Source organism: Pseudophryne corroboree, chromosome 6 (assembly GCF_028390025.1).
Source record: "Pseudophryne corroboree isolate aPseCor3 chromosome 6, aPseCor3.hap2, whole genome shotgun sequence".
NCBI lineage: Eukaryota > Metazoa > Chordata > Amphibia > Anura > Myobatrachidae > Pseudophryne > Pseudophryne corroboree.
Genome location: NC_086449.1, coordinates 7483744 through 7500165, shown reverse-complemented (window position 1 = coordinate 7500165; position 16422 = coordinate 7483744). Strand labels below are relative to the sequence as shown.

Below are 16422 nucleotides of genomic sequence, written 5' to 3'. Positions count from 1 at the left end.
TTCCCGGTCACTCCACGAAGAAAACGACACAAACCCCCCCCCCATAAAAAACTCATGTCGACCTTTTGTCCATGTCGACCTAAGGTGTGTCGACCAATTGGCGTCGACCTAAGGTGTGTCGATCTTTTTGTTGTCAACCTGGAGTCCCAGACCCAAACCTTCTTGAAACTGATCATCTGTGTATTGGGCCATAATAGGAAAATATTTTGGAAAATAATCTGCAAATTCTATAATCACTGTAATGAGCCCTACACACTTGACGATGTGTATGATCGATATGAACCAACGATGAGCGTCCCTGCGTCGTTCATTGTTGGTCTTCCCACGTTTAGCATAGCAAGCCAAATTGGACGATGGTTGTTAATCGTTGAAAACGAACATCGTTCAAATTGGAAATATCAGCAAGTGTGTAGGTCTATAACACTATAAGACCGATAAATTCAAGTCAACACACAACCGTCTGCACCTTTTCCTGGCCCATCTGCAGACCTGTACTGGAGACAGTGTAAACAAGTAAGGGCATATGACATTGTTCAGATACACAACCTGTCCTTTCCCCAGCCTCCTCTCCCCTCACACCCTGTCCTCTCCTCTCCCGCCCTGTCCTCTCCCCTCACACCCTGTCCTCTCCCAGCCTCCTCTCTCCTCACACCCTGTCCTCTCCCGGCCTCCTCTCCCCTCACACCCTGTCCTCTCCCGGCCTCCTCTCCCCTCACACCCTGTCCTCTCCCAGCCTCCTCTCCCCTCACACCCTGTCCTCTCCCGGCCTCCTCTCCCCTCACACCCTGTCCTCCCCCGGCCTCCTCTTCCCTCACACTCTGTCCTCTCCCCTCACACCCTGTCCTCTCCCGGCCTCCTCTTCCCTCACACCCTGTCCTCTCCCGGCCTCCTCTCCCCTCACACCCTGTCCTCTCCCCTCACACCCTATCCTCTCCCGGCCTCCTCTACCCTCACACCCCGTCCTCTCAGCCTCCTCTCCCCTCACACCCTGTCCTCTCAGCCTCCTCTCCCCTCACACCCTGTCGTCTCCCAGCCTCCTCTCCCCTCACACCCTGTCCTCTCAGCCTCCTCTCCCCTCACACCGTCGTCTCCCAGCCTCCTCTCCCCTCACACCCTGTCCTCTCAGCCTCCTCTCCCCTCACACCCTGTCCTCTCAGCCTCCTCTCCCCTCACACCCTGTCGTCTCCTAGCCTCCCCTCCTCTCTCAGCCTCCTCTCCCCTCACACCCTGTCCTCTCAGCCTCCTCTCCCCTCACACCGTCGTCTCCCAGCCTCTCCTCCCCTCACACCCAGTCCTCTCCCAGCCTCCACTCTCCTTACACTATGGGGCAGATGTATTAACCCGGAGAAGGCATAAGGAAGTGATAAATCAGTGATATGTGCAAGGTGATAAAGGCACCAGCCAATCAGATCCAGTTAATTTACATATTGGAGCTGATTGGCTGGTACATTTATCACCTTGCACATATTTATCACTCCCTTATGCCTTCTCCAGGTTAATACATCTCACACTCTGTCCTCTTTTGGCCTCCCCTCTCCTCACACCCTGTCCTCTTCCGGCCTCCCCTCTCCTCACACCCTGTCCTCTCCAGGCCTCCTCTCACCGTCGTCTCCAGGCCTCCTCTCCTCAAACCCTGTCCTCTCCAGGCCTCCTCTCCCCTCACACCCTGTCTTCTCCTCTCCCGGCCTCCTTTTCCCTCACACCCTGTCCTCTCCTCTCCCGGCCTCCTCTTCCCTCACACCCTGTCCTCTCCTCTCCCGGCCTCCTCTTCCCTCACACCCTGTCCTCTCCCCTCACACCCTATCCTCTCCCGGCCTCCTCTCCTCTCACACCCTGTCCTCTCCCCTCACGCCCTGTCCTCTCCCGGCCTCCTCTCCCCTCACACCCTGTCCTCTCCCAGCCTCCTCTCCCCTCACACCCTGTCCTCTCCCGGCCTCCTCTCCCCTCACACCCTGTCCTCTCCCGGTCTCCTCTCCCCTCACACACTGTCCTTTCCCGGCCTCCTCTTCCCTCACACCCTGTCCTCTCCTGGCCTCCTCTCCCCTCACACCCTGTCCTCTCCTGGCCTCCTCTCCCCTCACACCCTGTCCTCTCCTGGCCTCCTCTCCCCTCACACCCTGTCCTCTCCCGGCCTCCTCTCTCCTCACACCCTGTCCTCCTCTCCCCTCACACCCTGTCCTCTCCCGGCCTCCTCTCCCCTCACACCCTGTCCTCTCCCGGCCTCCTCTCTCCTCACACCCTGTCCTCCTCTCCCCTCACACCCTGTCCTCCTCTCTCCTCACACCCTGTCCTCCTCTCCCCTCACACCCTGTCCTCTCCCGGCCTCCTCTCCCCTCACACCCTGTCTTCTCCTCTCCCGGCCTCCTTTTCCCTCACACCCTGTCCTCTTTTCTCCCGGCCTACTCTTCCCTCACACCCTGTCCTCTCCTCTCCCGGCCTCCTCTTCCCTCACACCCTGTCCTCTCCCGGCCTCCTCTCCCTCACACCCTGTCCTCTCCCCTCACACCCTATCCTCTCCCGGCCTCCTCTCCTCTCACACCCTGTCCTCTCCAGGCCTCCTCTCCCCTCACACCCTGTCCTCTCCAGGCCTCCTCTCCCCTCACACCCTGTCCTCTCCAGGCCTCCTCTCCCCTCACACCCTGTCCTCTCCCGGCCTCCTCTCTCCTCACACCCTGTCCTCTCCAGGCCTCCTCTCCCCTCACACCCTGCCTCACACCCTGTCCTCTCAGCCTCCTCTCCCCTCACACCCTGTCGTCTCCCAGCCTCCTCTCCCCTCACACCCTGTCCTCTCAGCCTCCTCTCCCCTCACACCCTGTCGTCTCCCAGCCTCCTCTCCCCTCACACCCTGTCCTCTCAGCCTCCTCTCCCCTCACACCCTGTCCTCTCAGCCTCCTCTCCCCTCACACCCTGTCCTCTCCCCTCACACCCTGTCGTCTCCTAGCCTCCCCTCCTCTCTCAGCCTCCTCTCCCCTCACACCCTGTCCTCTCAGCCTCCTCTCCCCTCACACCGTCGTCTCCCAGCCTCTCCTCCCCTCACACCCAGTCCTCTCCCAGCCTCCACTCTCCTTACACTATGGGGCAGATGTATTAACCCGGAGAAGGCATAAGGAAGTGATAAATCAGTGATATGTGCAAGGTGATAAAGGCACCAGCCAATCAGATCCAGTTAATTTACATATTGGAGCTGATTGGCTGGTACCTTTATCACCTTGCACATATTTATCACTCCCTTATGCCTTCTCCAGGTTAATACATCTCACACTCTGTCCTCTCTTGGCCTCCCCTCTCCTCACACCCTGTCCTCTTCCGGCCTCCCCTCTCACCCTGTCCTCTCCAGGCCTCCTCTCACCGTCGTCTCCAGGCCTCCTCTCCTCAAACCCTGTCCTCTCCAGGCCTCCTCTCCCCTCACACCCTGTCTTCTCCTCTCCCGGCCTCCTTTTCCCTCACACCCTGTCCTCTCCTCTCCCGGCCTCCTCTTCCCTCACACCCTGTCCTCTCCTCTCCCGGCCTCCTCTTCCCTCACACCCTGTCCTCTCCCGTCCTCCTCTCCCTCACACCCTGTCCTCTCCCGGCCTCCTCTCCCTCACACCCTGTCCTCTCCCGGCCTCCTCTCCTCTCACACCCTGTCCTCTCCCCTCACACCCTGTCCTCTCCTCTCACGCCCTGTCCTCTCCTCTCACGCCCTGTCCTCTCCTCTCACGCCCTGTCCTCTCCTCTCACGCCCTGTCCTCTCCTCTCACGCCCTGTCCTCTTCCCTCACACCCTGTCCTCTCCCGGCCTCCTCTCCCCTCACACCCTGTCCTCTCCCGGCCTCCTCTCCCCTCACACCCTGTCCTTTCCCAGCCTCCTCTCCCCTCACACCCTGTCCTCTCCCGGCCTCCTCTCCCCTCACACCCTGTCCTCTCCCGGTCTCTTCTCCCCTCACACCCTGTCCTTTCCCGGCCTCCTCTTCCCTCACACCCTGTCCTCTCCTGGCCTCCTCTCTCCTCACACCCTGTCCTCTCCTGGCCTCCTCTCCCCTCACACCCTGTCCTCTCCCGGCCTCCTCTCTCCTCACACCCTGTCCTCCTCTCCCCTCACACCCTGTCCTCTCCCGGCCTCCTCTCCCCTCACACCCTGTCCTCTCCCCTCACATCCTGTCCTCTACCGGCCTCCTCTCTCCTCACACCCTGTCCTCCTCTCCCCTCACACCCTGTCCTCTCCCGGCCTCCTCTCTCCTCACACCCTGTCCTCCTCTCCCCTCACACCCTGTCCTCTCCCGGCCTCCTCTCCCCTCACACCCTGTCTTCTCCTCTCCCGGCCTTCTTTTCCCTCACACCCTGTCCTCTCCTCTCCCGGCCTCCTCTTCCCTCACACCCTGTCCTCTCCTCTCCCGGCCTCCTCTTCCCTCACACCCTGTCCTCTCCCGGCCTCCTCTCCCTCACACCCTGTCCTCTCCCCTCACACCCTATCCTCTCCCGGCCTCCTCTCCCTCACACCCTGTCCTCTCCCCTCACACCCTATCCTCTCCCGGCCTCCTCTCTCCTCACACCCTGTCCTCCTCTCCCCTCACACCCTGTCCTCTCCCGGCCTCCTCTCTCCTCACACCCTGTCCTCTCCAGGCCTCCTCTCCCCTCACACCCTGTCCTCTCCAGGCCTCCTCTCCCCTCACACCCTGTCCTCCTCTCCCCTCACACCCTGTCCTCTCCCGGCCTCCTCTCTCCTCACACCCTGTCCTCTCCCGGCCTCCTCTCTCCTCACACCCTGTCCTCTCCAGGCCTCCTCTCTCCTCACACCCTGTCCTCTCCCGGCCTCCTCTCCCCTCACACCCTGTCCTCTCCCGGCCTCCTCTCCCCTCACACCCTGTCCTCTCCCGGCCTCCTCTCTCCTCACACCCTGTCCTCTCCCCTCACACCCTGTCCTCTCCAGGCCTCCTCTCCCCTCACACCCTGTCCTCTCCAGGCCTCCTCTCCCCTCACACCCTGTCCTCTCCAGGCCTCCTCTCCCCTCACACCCTGTCCTCTCCAGGCCTCCTCTCCCCTCACACCCTGTCCTCTCCAGGCCTCCTCTCCCCTCACACCCTGTCCTCTCCAGGCCTCCTCTCCCTTCACACCCTGTCCTCTCCAGGCCTCCTCTCCCCTCACACCCTGTCCTCTCCCGGCCTCCTCTCTCCTCACACCCTGTCCTCTCCAGGCCTCCTCTCCCCTCACACCCTGTCCTCTCCAGGCCTCCTCTCCCCTCACACCCTGTCCTCTCCCGGCCTCCTCTCTCTTCACACCCTGTCCTCTCCCCTCACACCCTGTCCTCTCCAGACCTCCTCTCCCCTCACACCCTGTCCTCTCCAGGCCTCCTCTCCCCTCACACCCTGTCCTCTCCAGGCCTCCTCTCCCCTCACACCCTGTCCTCTCCCGGCCTCCTCTCTCTTCACACCCTGTCCTCTCCCCTCACACCCTGTCCTCTCCAGACCTCCTCTCCCCTCACACCCTGTCCTCTCCAGGCCTCCTCTCCCCTCACAACCTGTCCTCTCCAGGCCTCCTCTCCCCTCACACCCTGTCCTCTCCAGGCCTCCTCTTCCCTCACACCCTGTCCTCTCCAGGCCTCCTCTCCCCTCACACCCTGTCCTCTCCCGGCCTCCTCTCTCCTCCTCGTCGTCACCTTCTCTTCTTAATCGCTGAGCTCTCCCGCGTTATTTTGACTGACAGGTGACGCAGCGATAGGCGGGGTAATAAGGGTGAGTGACAGGTGATAAAGGGGTGGGCGGGATTATCAGTATGACTGACAGGTGACGCAGCGATAGGCGGGGTAATAAGGGTGAGTGACAGGTGATAAAAGGGGTGGGCGGGATTATCAGTATGACTGACAGGTGACGCAGCGATGGGCGGGGTAATAAGGGTGAGTGACAGGAGACAACGGGGTGGGCGGGATTATCAGTATGACTGACAGGGCACTCGGGAGAAAGTGTGACGCAAACTAGGCGTGGGCTCAGGGCGGCTACGTGATGACGTCGATCAGTGGGCGGGGTTTCCCGTCTCGGTGATGGCGGCTCCGGCCGGGTTAAGCAGCTGATGAGACGAGGAGGAGCCGCCGGGCACAAGATCAGGAGGAGGCCCCAACTCCCGGGAGAGGGTCCCAGGCTCCGTGTCCAGACCCAGCAACGGTACGTCTATGCCCGGGTGTAGGAACCATTACTCCCACCTAATACACTGTATACCCGGGTGTAGGGAGCATTACTCCCCCCTAATACACTGTATACCCGGGTGTAGGGAGCATTACTCCCCCTCATACACTGTATACCCGGGTTTAGGGAGCATTACTCCCCCCTAATACACTGTATACCCGGGTGTAGGGAGCATTACTCCCCTCATACACTGTATACCCGGGTTTAGGGAGCATTACTCCCCCCTAATACACTGTATACCCGGGTGTAGGGAGCATTACTCCCCTCATACACTGTATACCCGGGTTTAGGGAGCATTACTCCCCCCTAATACACTGTATACCCGGGTGTAGGGAGCATTACTCCCCTCATACACTGTATACCCGGGTTTAGGGAGCATTACTCCCCTCATACACTGTATACCCGGGTGTAGGGAGCATTACTCCCCCCTAATACACTGTATACCCGGGTGTAGGGAGCATTACTCCCCCCTAATACACTGTATACCCGGGTGTAGGGAGCATTACTCCCCCCTAATACACTGTATACCCGGGTGTAGGGAGCATTACTCCCCCCTAATACACTGTATACCCGGGTGTAGGGAGCATTACTCCCCCCTAATACACTGTATACCCGGGTGTAGGGAGCATTACTCCCCCCTAATACACTGTATACCCGGGTGTAGGGAGCATTACTCCCCCCTAATACACTGTATACCCGGGTGTAGGGAGCATTACTCCCCCCTAATACACTGTATACCCGGGTGTAGGGAGCATTACTCCCCCCTAATACACTGTATACCCGGGTGTAGGGAGCATTACTCCCCCCTAATACACTGTATACCCGGGTGTAGGGAGCATTACTCCCCCCTAATACACTGTATACCCGGGTGTAGGGAGCATTACTCCCCCCTAATACACTGTATACCCGGGTGTAGGGAGCATTACTCCCCTCATACACTGTATACCCGGGTGTAGGGAGCATTACTCCCCCTCATACACTGTATACCCGGGTGTAGGGAGCATTACTCCCCCTCATACACTGTATACCCGGGTGTAGGGATCATTACTCTCCTCATACACTGTATACCCGGGTGTAGGGAGCATTACACTCATCATACACTATATACCCGGGTGTAGGGATCATTACTACACTCATACACTGTATGGCCGGGTGTAGGGATCAAGAGACAGCCAGGGGCCGGTGCACCGATCGTTACACACAGCAGAGACAGCCAGGGGCCGGTGCACCGATCGTTACACACAGCAGAGACAGCCAGGGGCCGGTGCACCGATCGTTACACACAGCAGAGACAGCCAGGGGCCGGTGCACTGATACATTCCTGGTGTGTTCCGTTCTAACATCTCTCTCTCTCTCTCTCTCTCTCGTGCAGATTCTAAGGACAGAAGCCGCGTTTTCCCGTCTGAGAGCGCACAGTGATGGCGGCCACATGAGTACATACATTGGGAGACACTCTGGATTTATGTCACTTATTATATTATAATAGATCCCTCTGCATTCCCCCGGGATGTGCTGAATGATGACACACAGAACTAGCAGGACCTGTGGTGTCGTTCTCGCTTGGGTTAGGAAATCCCATTTGTCCTAATGTAACGGAGGAATAAGGATCCTGACTGGTTGTATATATTTCCCTGGCGCCTGGATAATCGTCTAGCCTCGCACTGTCCTAGAAGGATCCTAGTAGCCCAAACAACGCATCTGGTAGCCACTCTAATCTGCACGTGCTATATCGCCTCTGATGAGGATTGAGCGGATCTCTGAGGAATCTTATACGGGGTCTTTGTCTTACCCGGCTCCTGGTGATCTCTCACTATAGCAGTCTAGTTGTTTATGTAACGCGCTGCCTGGGGGAAGCTGATGGAGTGACAGGAATTGGATAACAGGGTAAGAGGTGCAGAACATTTGTTACATTGTGTCTGTCATTCTGTGCGCAAATCCAATTTATTTTTGATGAAAAACCTATCCCTTCACTAGTACACAGTGACATCACTGAGAGTGCAGCCTATCCCTTTAATAGTACACAGTGACATCACAGAGTGCACCCTATCCCTTCACTAGTACACAGTGACATCGCTGAGAGTGCAGCCTGTCCCTTCACTAGTACACAGTGACATCATTGAGAGTGCAGCCTGTCCCTTCACTAGTACACAGTGACATCGCTGAGAATGCAGCCTATCCAGTCACTAGTACACAGTGACATCACTGAGAATGCAGCCTCTCCCTTCACTAGTACACAGTGACATCGCTGAGAGTGCAGCCTGTCCCTTCACTAGTACACAGTGACATCGCTGAGAGTGCAGCCTGTCCCTTCACTAGTACACAGTGACATCGCTGAGAGTGCAGCCTGTCCCTTCACTAGTACACAGTGACATCACTGAGAGTGCAGCCTGTCCCTTCACTAGTACACAGTGACATCACTGAGAGTGCAGCCTCTCCCTTCACTAGTACACAGTGACATCACTGAGAGTGCAGCCTATGCCTTCACTAGTACACAGTGACATCACTGAGAATGCAGCCTATCCAGTCACTAGTAAACAGTGACATCACTGAGAATGCAGCCTATCCCTACACTAGTACACAGTGACATCACTGAGAATGCAGCCTATCCCTTCACTAGTACACAGTGACATCACTGAGTGCAGCCTATCCAGTCACTAGTACACAGTGACATCAGAGTGCAGCCTATCCCTTCACTAGTACACAGTGACATCACTGAGAGTGCAGCCTGTCCCTTCACTAGTACACCGTGACATCACTGAGAGTGCAGCCTATCCCTTCACTAGTACACAGTGACATCACTGAGAATGCAGCCTATCCCTTCACTAGTACACAGTGACATCACTGAGAATGCAGCCTATCCCTTCACTAGTACACAGTGACATCACTGAGAATGCAGCCTATCCCTTCACTAGTACACAGTGACATCACTGAGAATGCAGCCTATCCCTTCACTAGTACACAGTGACATCACTGAGAGTGCAGCCTATCCCTTCACTAATACACCGTGACATCACTGAGAATGCAGCCTATCCAGTCACTAGTACACAGTGACATCACTGAGAATGCAGCCTATCCCTTCACTAGTACACAGTGACATCACAGAGTGCAGCCTATCCCTTCACTAGTACACCGTGACATCACTGAGAGTGCAGCCTATCCCTTCACTAGTACACAGTGACATCACTGAGTGCAGCCTATCCCTTCACTAGTACACAGTGACATCACTGAGTGCAGCCTATCCCTTCACTAGTACACAGTGACATCACTGAGTGCAGCCTATCCCTTCACTAGTACACAGTGACATCACTGAGTGCAGCCTATCCCTTCACTAGTACACAGTGACATCACTGAGTGCAGCCTATCCCTTCACTAGTACACAGTGACATCACTGAGTGCAGCCTATCCCTTCACTAGTACACAGTGACATCACTGAGAATGCAGCCTGTCCCTTCACTAGTACACAGTGACATCACATCACTGAGAGTGCAGCCTATCCCTTCACTAGTACACAGTGACATCACTGTGAGTGCGGCCTGTCCCCTCACTAGTGCACAGTGACGTCACAGAAATGGCGTTATTACTGCATGTGTTTGGCTCCTCCCCTCTCGCACTATCTTACTCCAGCAATAGTCTCCACGTTACATGGTAGTGCAGCATTCTCCTAGACTTTGGGATAATGCCTCCACATTGCGGCAGGTGAGTAGAGCTCCTGCAGAATGTCCGTCTGCTCCACCGCCTCGCTCCTGAATCCCGCGTTGCCTTGCGCTGCTGGTGCGGCCGCTGCTGCCGCCATAGTTGGCGATGTTACGGCTGCGGTTGTTCCTGTGCTGGCTGACGGAGCTGATGAGGACGTCAGGGTTACTGAGGGGCAGATTTATTAAGCTCGGTGAAGTGATAAAGTGGAAGGTGATAAAGGACCAGCCAATCAGATCCTTACTGTCATGTCACAAGCTGGGTTTGAAAAATTACAGTTTGGAGCTGACTGGCTGGTGCTTTATCACCTTCCACTTTATCACTTCACCGAGCTTAATAAATCTGCCCCTCAGCCACGTAAATGGCTCGGAGGAGAGCTGCACTGAGCTGTGAACAGATCTGTGTGCTGGACTTTGCCCCAGCTCCTGGGCTCATTACGTCCCCCCTGTTGGTAAACAGTGACGGGTCAGACGCCTTGTACAATGCGAGGGTGGCATGACAGCTGGAGATTGTGTCACTCCTGATGTTTCTGTCCTGCCCAGGTCTTGGCTCTGATCAGAGGACACTACAGTCTCTCTATAATCCCTTCTAGTGATTGCAAAGCGTCCAAACTAGTCCGGCCAGCTGCTGATAACCAGCCCTGTAGAAGCAACTTGAAATATCTCTGGTCACGTGACATTTGTCCACATGACGGACTGGTGAAGACCAGGAGCAGATGTCGCCTCTTCACGTGAGTGGAGTGGTCAGCACTGGGTCACGGAGGACAGCGCGTCAGAAGAACGGGGGTCTGTGACAGGGGAATTGGCCGGGAGAGCCCTCCTCGCATGATACGGCGTTGTGACTTATTTATAGACGGGAAGCGTGCCAGCTGCAATTAAGGCGCTCTCTCACAGGATCCCTAATTTACAGGTCACCTCCGCTCCAAAGGTCAGGTGTTAGGTGTCCTCTGCAGAATTGCACACCCAGATATGTACAGATGAGGTTTTACAACGCTCACGCAGACGTGGGAATGATGGTCCACCCCGGGGGGGGGGGGGGCTGAGTGCAATTAGCCGGGACAAGGAATGGTCTCCGTGGCCTATGGAGGTGCAGCCTTCTGTATGAGGAAGCTGTCCTCCCTGGATCGTAACACCGGGGGGTGTACTGATCCTCCCTGGGGCTCATTGTTACTGCATTATGGGAGCCATGTTGCTATACTATGAACCAGGAGTGACTATATTTGGGTTATGGGTAACCGGGTCCCCCTCTCCCAGGATGGGACCCCCCCCCCCCGTGCACCACCAGGGGGAGTTACTTTAATGTGGTTGCAGTGTGCGTAGCCGCTGCTTTCTTGTAATGGCGCAAGGTACAGAACAGCGGTACATAGCGCTTGTCACATAATTGCGACCGGGACCTGAAGCGCGCGCCCCCCCCCCTTATACGTGACTGGTGTAGTGCTTGGCTGTCTGTTGTATAAAGTGATAGTTGTTGCCTCTCGGGCACCCAAAACGTTCACTTTTCACACACTTCTGCACTCCGCGTCCGGAGGCAGCGAGCAGACCGTTTGCGCTCAAACGGAGCAACAATAGAATTCCCATCTTGTAGTCGGTAACAGGAGTTCCTGGAATAATAATACCAACTGCAGCAAATAGGATCAGCAAGCCAAAGGAAATTCCCTGTTGGGGAACGCAGTAGTGATCTGCTAACCAGTTACTAGCTGATACTTCCCTAAAGTAATACCCAGAAGCTGAAGCCAAGTATAAAGACCACAAAATGTGAACAAATACCAGTAAGACATATTAAATGCTTTGCTCCGTTCGCTACAGTCTGTGTGATAATCCGAGTGAGAGTTTGCACCGTAATCTATAAACCTGTAATGTGGATTCTGTATGTAATATGCACTGATGAATCGGTAAGTAATAATGCCTGGTGTATAAATATATACTGCTAAATAGGAAGTCCTCATCCGTTATAACTCCCAGAGGCAGACAGTGTATTCCCTTAAGATACATTCATTCTGTTTATTTAGTTGATACATTGTAGCGCCGGTGACTGCCCAGGGGGGCCATGTGTAACAGTGTAGCGCCGGCGACTGCCAGGGGCCATGTGTAACAGTGTAGCGCCGGTGACTGCCCAGGGGGCCCCCGTGTAACAGTGTAGCGCCGGTGACTGCCCAGGGGGCCATGTGTAACAGTGTAGCGCCGGTGACTGCCCAGGGGGGCCCCGTGTAACTGTGTAGCGCCGCGAGTGCCCAGGGGGCCCTGCGTAACAGCGTAGCGCCGGCGACTGACATGACGCCCTGTGTAACAGTGTAGCGACTGCGCAGGGGGGCCCCCGCGTGGCGCCGGCGACTGACATGACGCCCTGTGTAACTGTATCACATTGTAGCACTAATTACAACACATTACACAACACAAGTAACACAGTAACTGAAATTACTGTAAACCTGGAATAGTTGGCACCAGGATGCAATAAGACAGGCTGGCGGCAGTGCTGCCGGAATCCCTGCGTCCTGGCGTTCATGTGGATGTTACTGTGACACCTACCTAACCACTGCAGCAGACCATGTCCACTCCCTAATGACAGCGGTGTGCCCTGACGGCATTGGCCTGTGTCGGCAGGATAATGCGCCTTGCCTTCCTGCAGAATGGTGTGAGGAACATGATAAAGTGTAAGGTGCTGACATGGCCTCCGGATCTCTATCCGATGGAGTATGTCTGGGATGTACTGGAAAAACCAGTCCGAGCCATGGAGGCCGCACCTCGCGCCTTACAGGACTTAAAAGGATCTACTGCTAACAATGGGCCAGAGCTGTTTGGGGCACGAGTGGGGCCTACACAATAGGCAGGTGGCTTTAATATTGTAGGCTATAGAACCTGTGTGCTCGCCACGCTGCCGGCATACTGTCAGCTGGGATACCATCGTCTGTATACTGACGGCCGGCGTCCCGACCATTCATTTATTAACAGTTTCTTATATAGCGCAGCGTATTCCGTTGCGTTTTGTACTGATTCCCCCCCCTTCCCCTGCATCTATCACAACCCCTGCAGTTCCCCTTTCCTGCTTGGGATCTCTCTCTCTCTCTCTCTCTCTCTCTCTCTCTCTCTCTCTCTCTCTCTCTCTCTCCTCTCTCTCTCTCTCTCTCTCTCTCTCTTCTCTCTCTCTCTCTCTCTCTCTCTCTCTCTCGTGCTTCTAGCACACTGTGGGTTATAGCTCAGTGGTAGAATGAACACTAAATGCCCGTGCCAGCTGTGTATGAGCGGTAACAGTATGATATCCCGGCGGCGAGTGCATTGTGTACCCTCGCGGGCCTGCTGCACTTGTCACGCTTTCGGTTCCCCGGAGGTTGTGGTTTGGACCTACCACCCAAGTGGGGATTCTAGCTGGGTGTCAGGATTCCGGTGTCTGTATCCCGACAGCCGGCAAATTGAATGGCTCCTGTATGAGCGTCTCTTTGGCATATGATCCTGTAATCACATTCCTGTTTCATTAGGAGAGAGCTGAGCTAGTGCAGTGCGCGTCTTCATAGCGGTCGCGTCTCCGGGGTTCTGTGTGCTAGGATCGGGAATCGGAGGTCTGGCTTGGATACCAGGAGAATGTAGGAAGCTGGAAGCCTGATGAGGATCCTCCTCATTTGGGTGATGAGTACCAGGGTTTGCAGTATATAGTGTGGAAGTGCTGCAGAGCCCGCACTCGGTCCTGGATGGATGCAGGAACTGGTATTGGTACACCGTGTAGAGTGGATGTAGATACTCGCTGGAATGAACGTTTCCCTCACTCTAGTAATACAGTATTGCAAAGAATACACCACACTGGGCTTACTAGATGAGCACAGCAGCAAAGAACGGGAACTGGTACTTGCAGCGTGAGGTGCGCTGTGTAAATAGGTTCTGGTACTTGCAGCGTCAGGTGCACAGTGTAAATAGGTACTGGTACTTGCAGCGTGAGGTGCGTGGCGTAAATAGGTTCTGGTACTTGCAGCACGAGGTGCGCTGTGTAAATAGGTTCTGGTACTTGCAGCGTGAGGTGCGCTGTGTAAATAGGTTCTGGTACTTGCAGCGTGAGGTGCGCGGTGTAAATAGGTTCTGGTACTTGCAGCGTGAGGTGCGCGGTGTAAATAGGTTCTGGTACTTGCAGCGTGAGGTGCGCGGTATAAATAGGTACTGGTACTTGCAGCGTGAGGTGCGCGGTGTAAATAGGTTCTGGTACTTGCAGCACGAGGTGCGCGGTGTAAATAGGTTCTGGTGCTTGCAGCGTGAGGTGCGCGGTATAAATAGGTTCTGGTGCTTGCAGCGTGAGGTGCGCGGTGTAAATAGGTTCTGGTGCTTGCAGCGTCGGGTGCGCGGTATAAATAGGTACTGGTACTTGCAGCGTCAGGTGCGTGGCGTAAATAGGTTCTGGTACTTGCAGCGTCAGGTGCGCGGTGTAAATAGGTACTGGTACTTGCAGCGTCAGGTGCGCGGTGTAAATAGGTTCTGGTACTTGCAGCGTCAGGTGCGCGGTGTAAATAGGTTCTGGTACTTGCAGCGTCAGGTGCGCGGTGTAATTAGTACTGGTACTGGCAGCGTCAGGTGCGCGGTGTAATTAGGTACTGGTACTTGCAGCGTCAAGGTGCGCGGTGTAATTAGGTACTGGTACTTGCAGCGTCAGGTGCGCGGTGTAATTAGGTACTGGTACTGGCAGCGTCAGGTGCGCGGTGTAATTAGGTACTGGTACTGGCAGCGTCAGGTGCGCGGTGTAATTAGGTTCTGGTACTTGCAGCGTCAGGTGCGCGGTGTAATTAGGTACTGGTACTGGCAGCGCCAGGTGCGCGGTGTAAATAGGTTCTGGTACTGGCAGCGTGAGGTGCGCGGTGTAAATAGGTTCTGGTACTGGCAGCGTGAGGTGCGCGGTGTAATTAGGTTCTGGTACTTGCAGCGTCAGGTGCGCGGTGTAATTAGGTTCTGGTACTTGCAGCGTCAGGTGCGCGGTGTAAATAGGTTCTGGTGCTTGCAGCGTGAGGTGCGCGGTGTAATTAGGTACTGGTACTGGCAGCGTCAGGTGCGCGGTGTAATTAGGTTCTGGTACTGGCAGCGTGAGGTGCGCGGTGTAATTAGGTTCTGGTACTTGCAGCGTGAGGTGCGCGGTGTAATTAGGTACTGGTACTGGCAGCGTCAGGTGCGCGGTGTAATTAGGTTCTGGTACTTGCAGCACCAGGTGCGCGGTGTAAATAGGTTCTGGTACTGGCAGCGTCAGGTGCGCGGTGTAATTAGGTACTGGTACTGGCAGCGCCAGGTGCATGGTGTAAATAGGTTCTGGTGCTTGCAGCGTCAGGTGCGCGGTGTAAATAGGTTCTGGTACTTGCAGCACCAGGTGCGCGGTGTAAATAGGTTCTGGTACTTGCAGCGTCAGTGCATCTTCTGGTTGGTGATCAGCGAGTCAGCTGACAGCAATCAAGATGGCGGCGCTCATGCACCACCAGTATGTGAGATGATGCTAGAGCTTTGCCAACCACCCGGCTGATAGACCGATACAAGACTCAGCGGCCCGTGGAAGCTCCTAAGGCAATGGAGCACAAACTGCATGCTGTGGCGTCCCGGGGGGCTGTGGGCCACTTAGAAAGCCGCCACTGGTCGGTGATCCAGGACCACATGAAATGATTAGGGTCATGTGACGGGCAGCCGCCAGTGCTGGTTTTACCTCTCATTAAATGTTTGGACAAGCAGAAGCGCATTCCTGCCCACCAACACATAAGTGACCCTAAGGGTGTCAAACAGTTTACTTTATAAGCCTTTGGCCTAGGGGTGCAGTGGAAATCAGCGCTGATACTCTGCGGGTGCCGTGATGTAAGAAAGCATTGGGCGCCACGGTCCTAAGGCCAGGAAGCGGCAGTATTGGGTCACCGGGCCTGGAAACCCGATGTGTGACAACAGCTAGCCCGTTACCCGCAGAGGGTTTCATTGTATCAGGATTAGGCGCTTCGGAGTATGCTGCAGAGAGGTTCCGCTCTCTCGCCAGGATGTCCGATCTCGTCACACGGCCGGAATTCGAACCCTGGCCCAGTAGCAGGACCCTTACCAGTAGGGCCCCCTGCTAGCGTTGCCGTGCATATTCTTCTGTTTAGGTTGTTTTCAGTGAAACCATAGAGACCCTCTATATTAGGAATCTGGCTGTAGAGTCACCCGCTGTCGGCGCAGAGGACGCAAACACCCTTACGCCGATGTCCTTCCTCACAGGAGACGGTCCCTGGTTATTGGGAGTCTCCCTCTGTATTACTGCCTGGTCTGCTCTATATACCAGGCGCCAGCTGTGCTGTAATATGTGTGACCTGTACACTCCGCCTAATGGAATGTCGGCTATGTCGGCAAAGGGGAACCTTCCTGCCGACTCTTCACCCCTTATAATGCCACGCTCGGAGGCCGGTGAGCTGACACTTACACCCCTAACCCGAGGGTCCCGGGAAACTGAGCCAAATATACACAGTGTCACTGTCATGGCCTCATTCACTCCTGTTCAGTGTCACATCTAATCAGTGGGGTAGCACTGTGTGCATGTGGATAAAAAAAAAAAAAATATATATATATATATATATAATTATATTCTCTGTATATCTC

General features: G+C 55.5%; 2 protein-coding genes across 2 annotated transcripts in view; one reads left to right on the top strand and one right to left on the bottom strand.

Moving 5' to 3' along the window:
• The window catches only part of LOC134933932 (protein INCA1-like), a 121320-nt gene extending 115635 nt beyond the window's left edge, over positions 1-5685 (bottom strand). The window contains exon 1 of the mRNA XM_063929474.1: positions 5595-5685. The gene's annotated coding sequence lies outside the window, so the exon portion shown is untranslated. The remainder of the gene's footprint in view (positions 1-5594) is intronic.
• Positions 5686-5948: 263 nt separating this feature from the next.
• LOC134935889 (kinesin-like protein KIF1C) overlaps positions 5949-16422 on the top strand; it is a 97266-nt gene continuing 86792 nt past the window's right edge. Inside the window, 2 exon segments of the mRNA XM_063930740.1 lie at positions 5949-6136; positions 7530-8041. The gene's annotated coding sequence lies outside the window, so the exon portion shown is untranslated.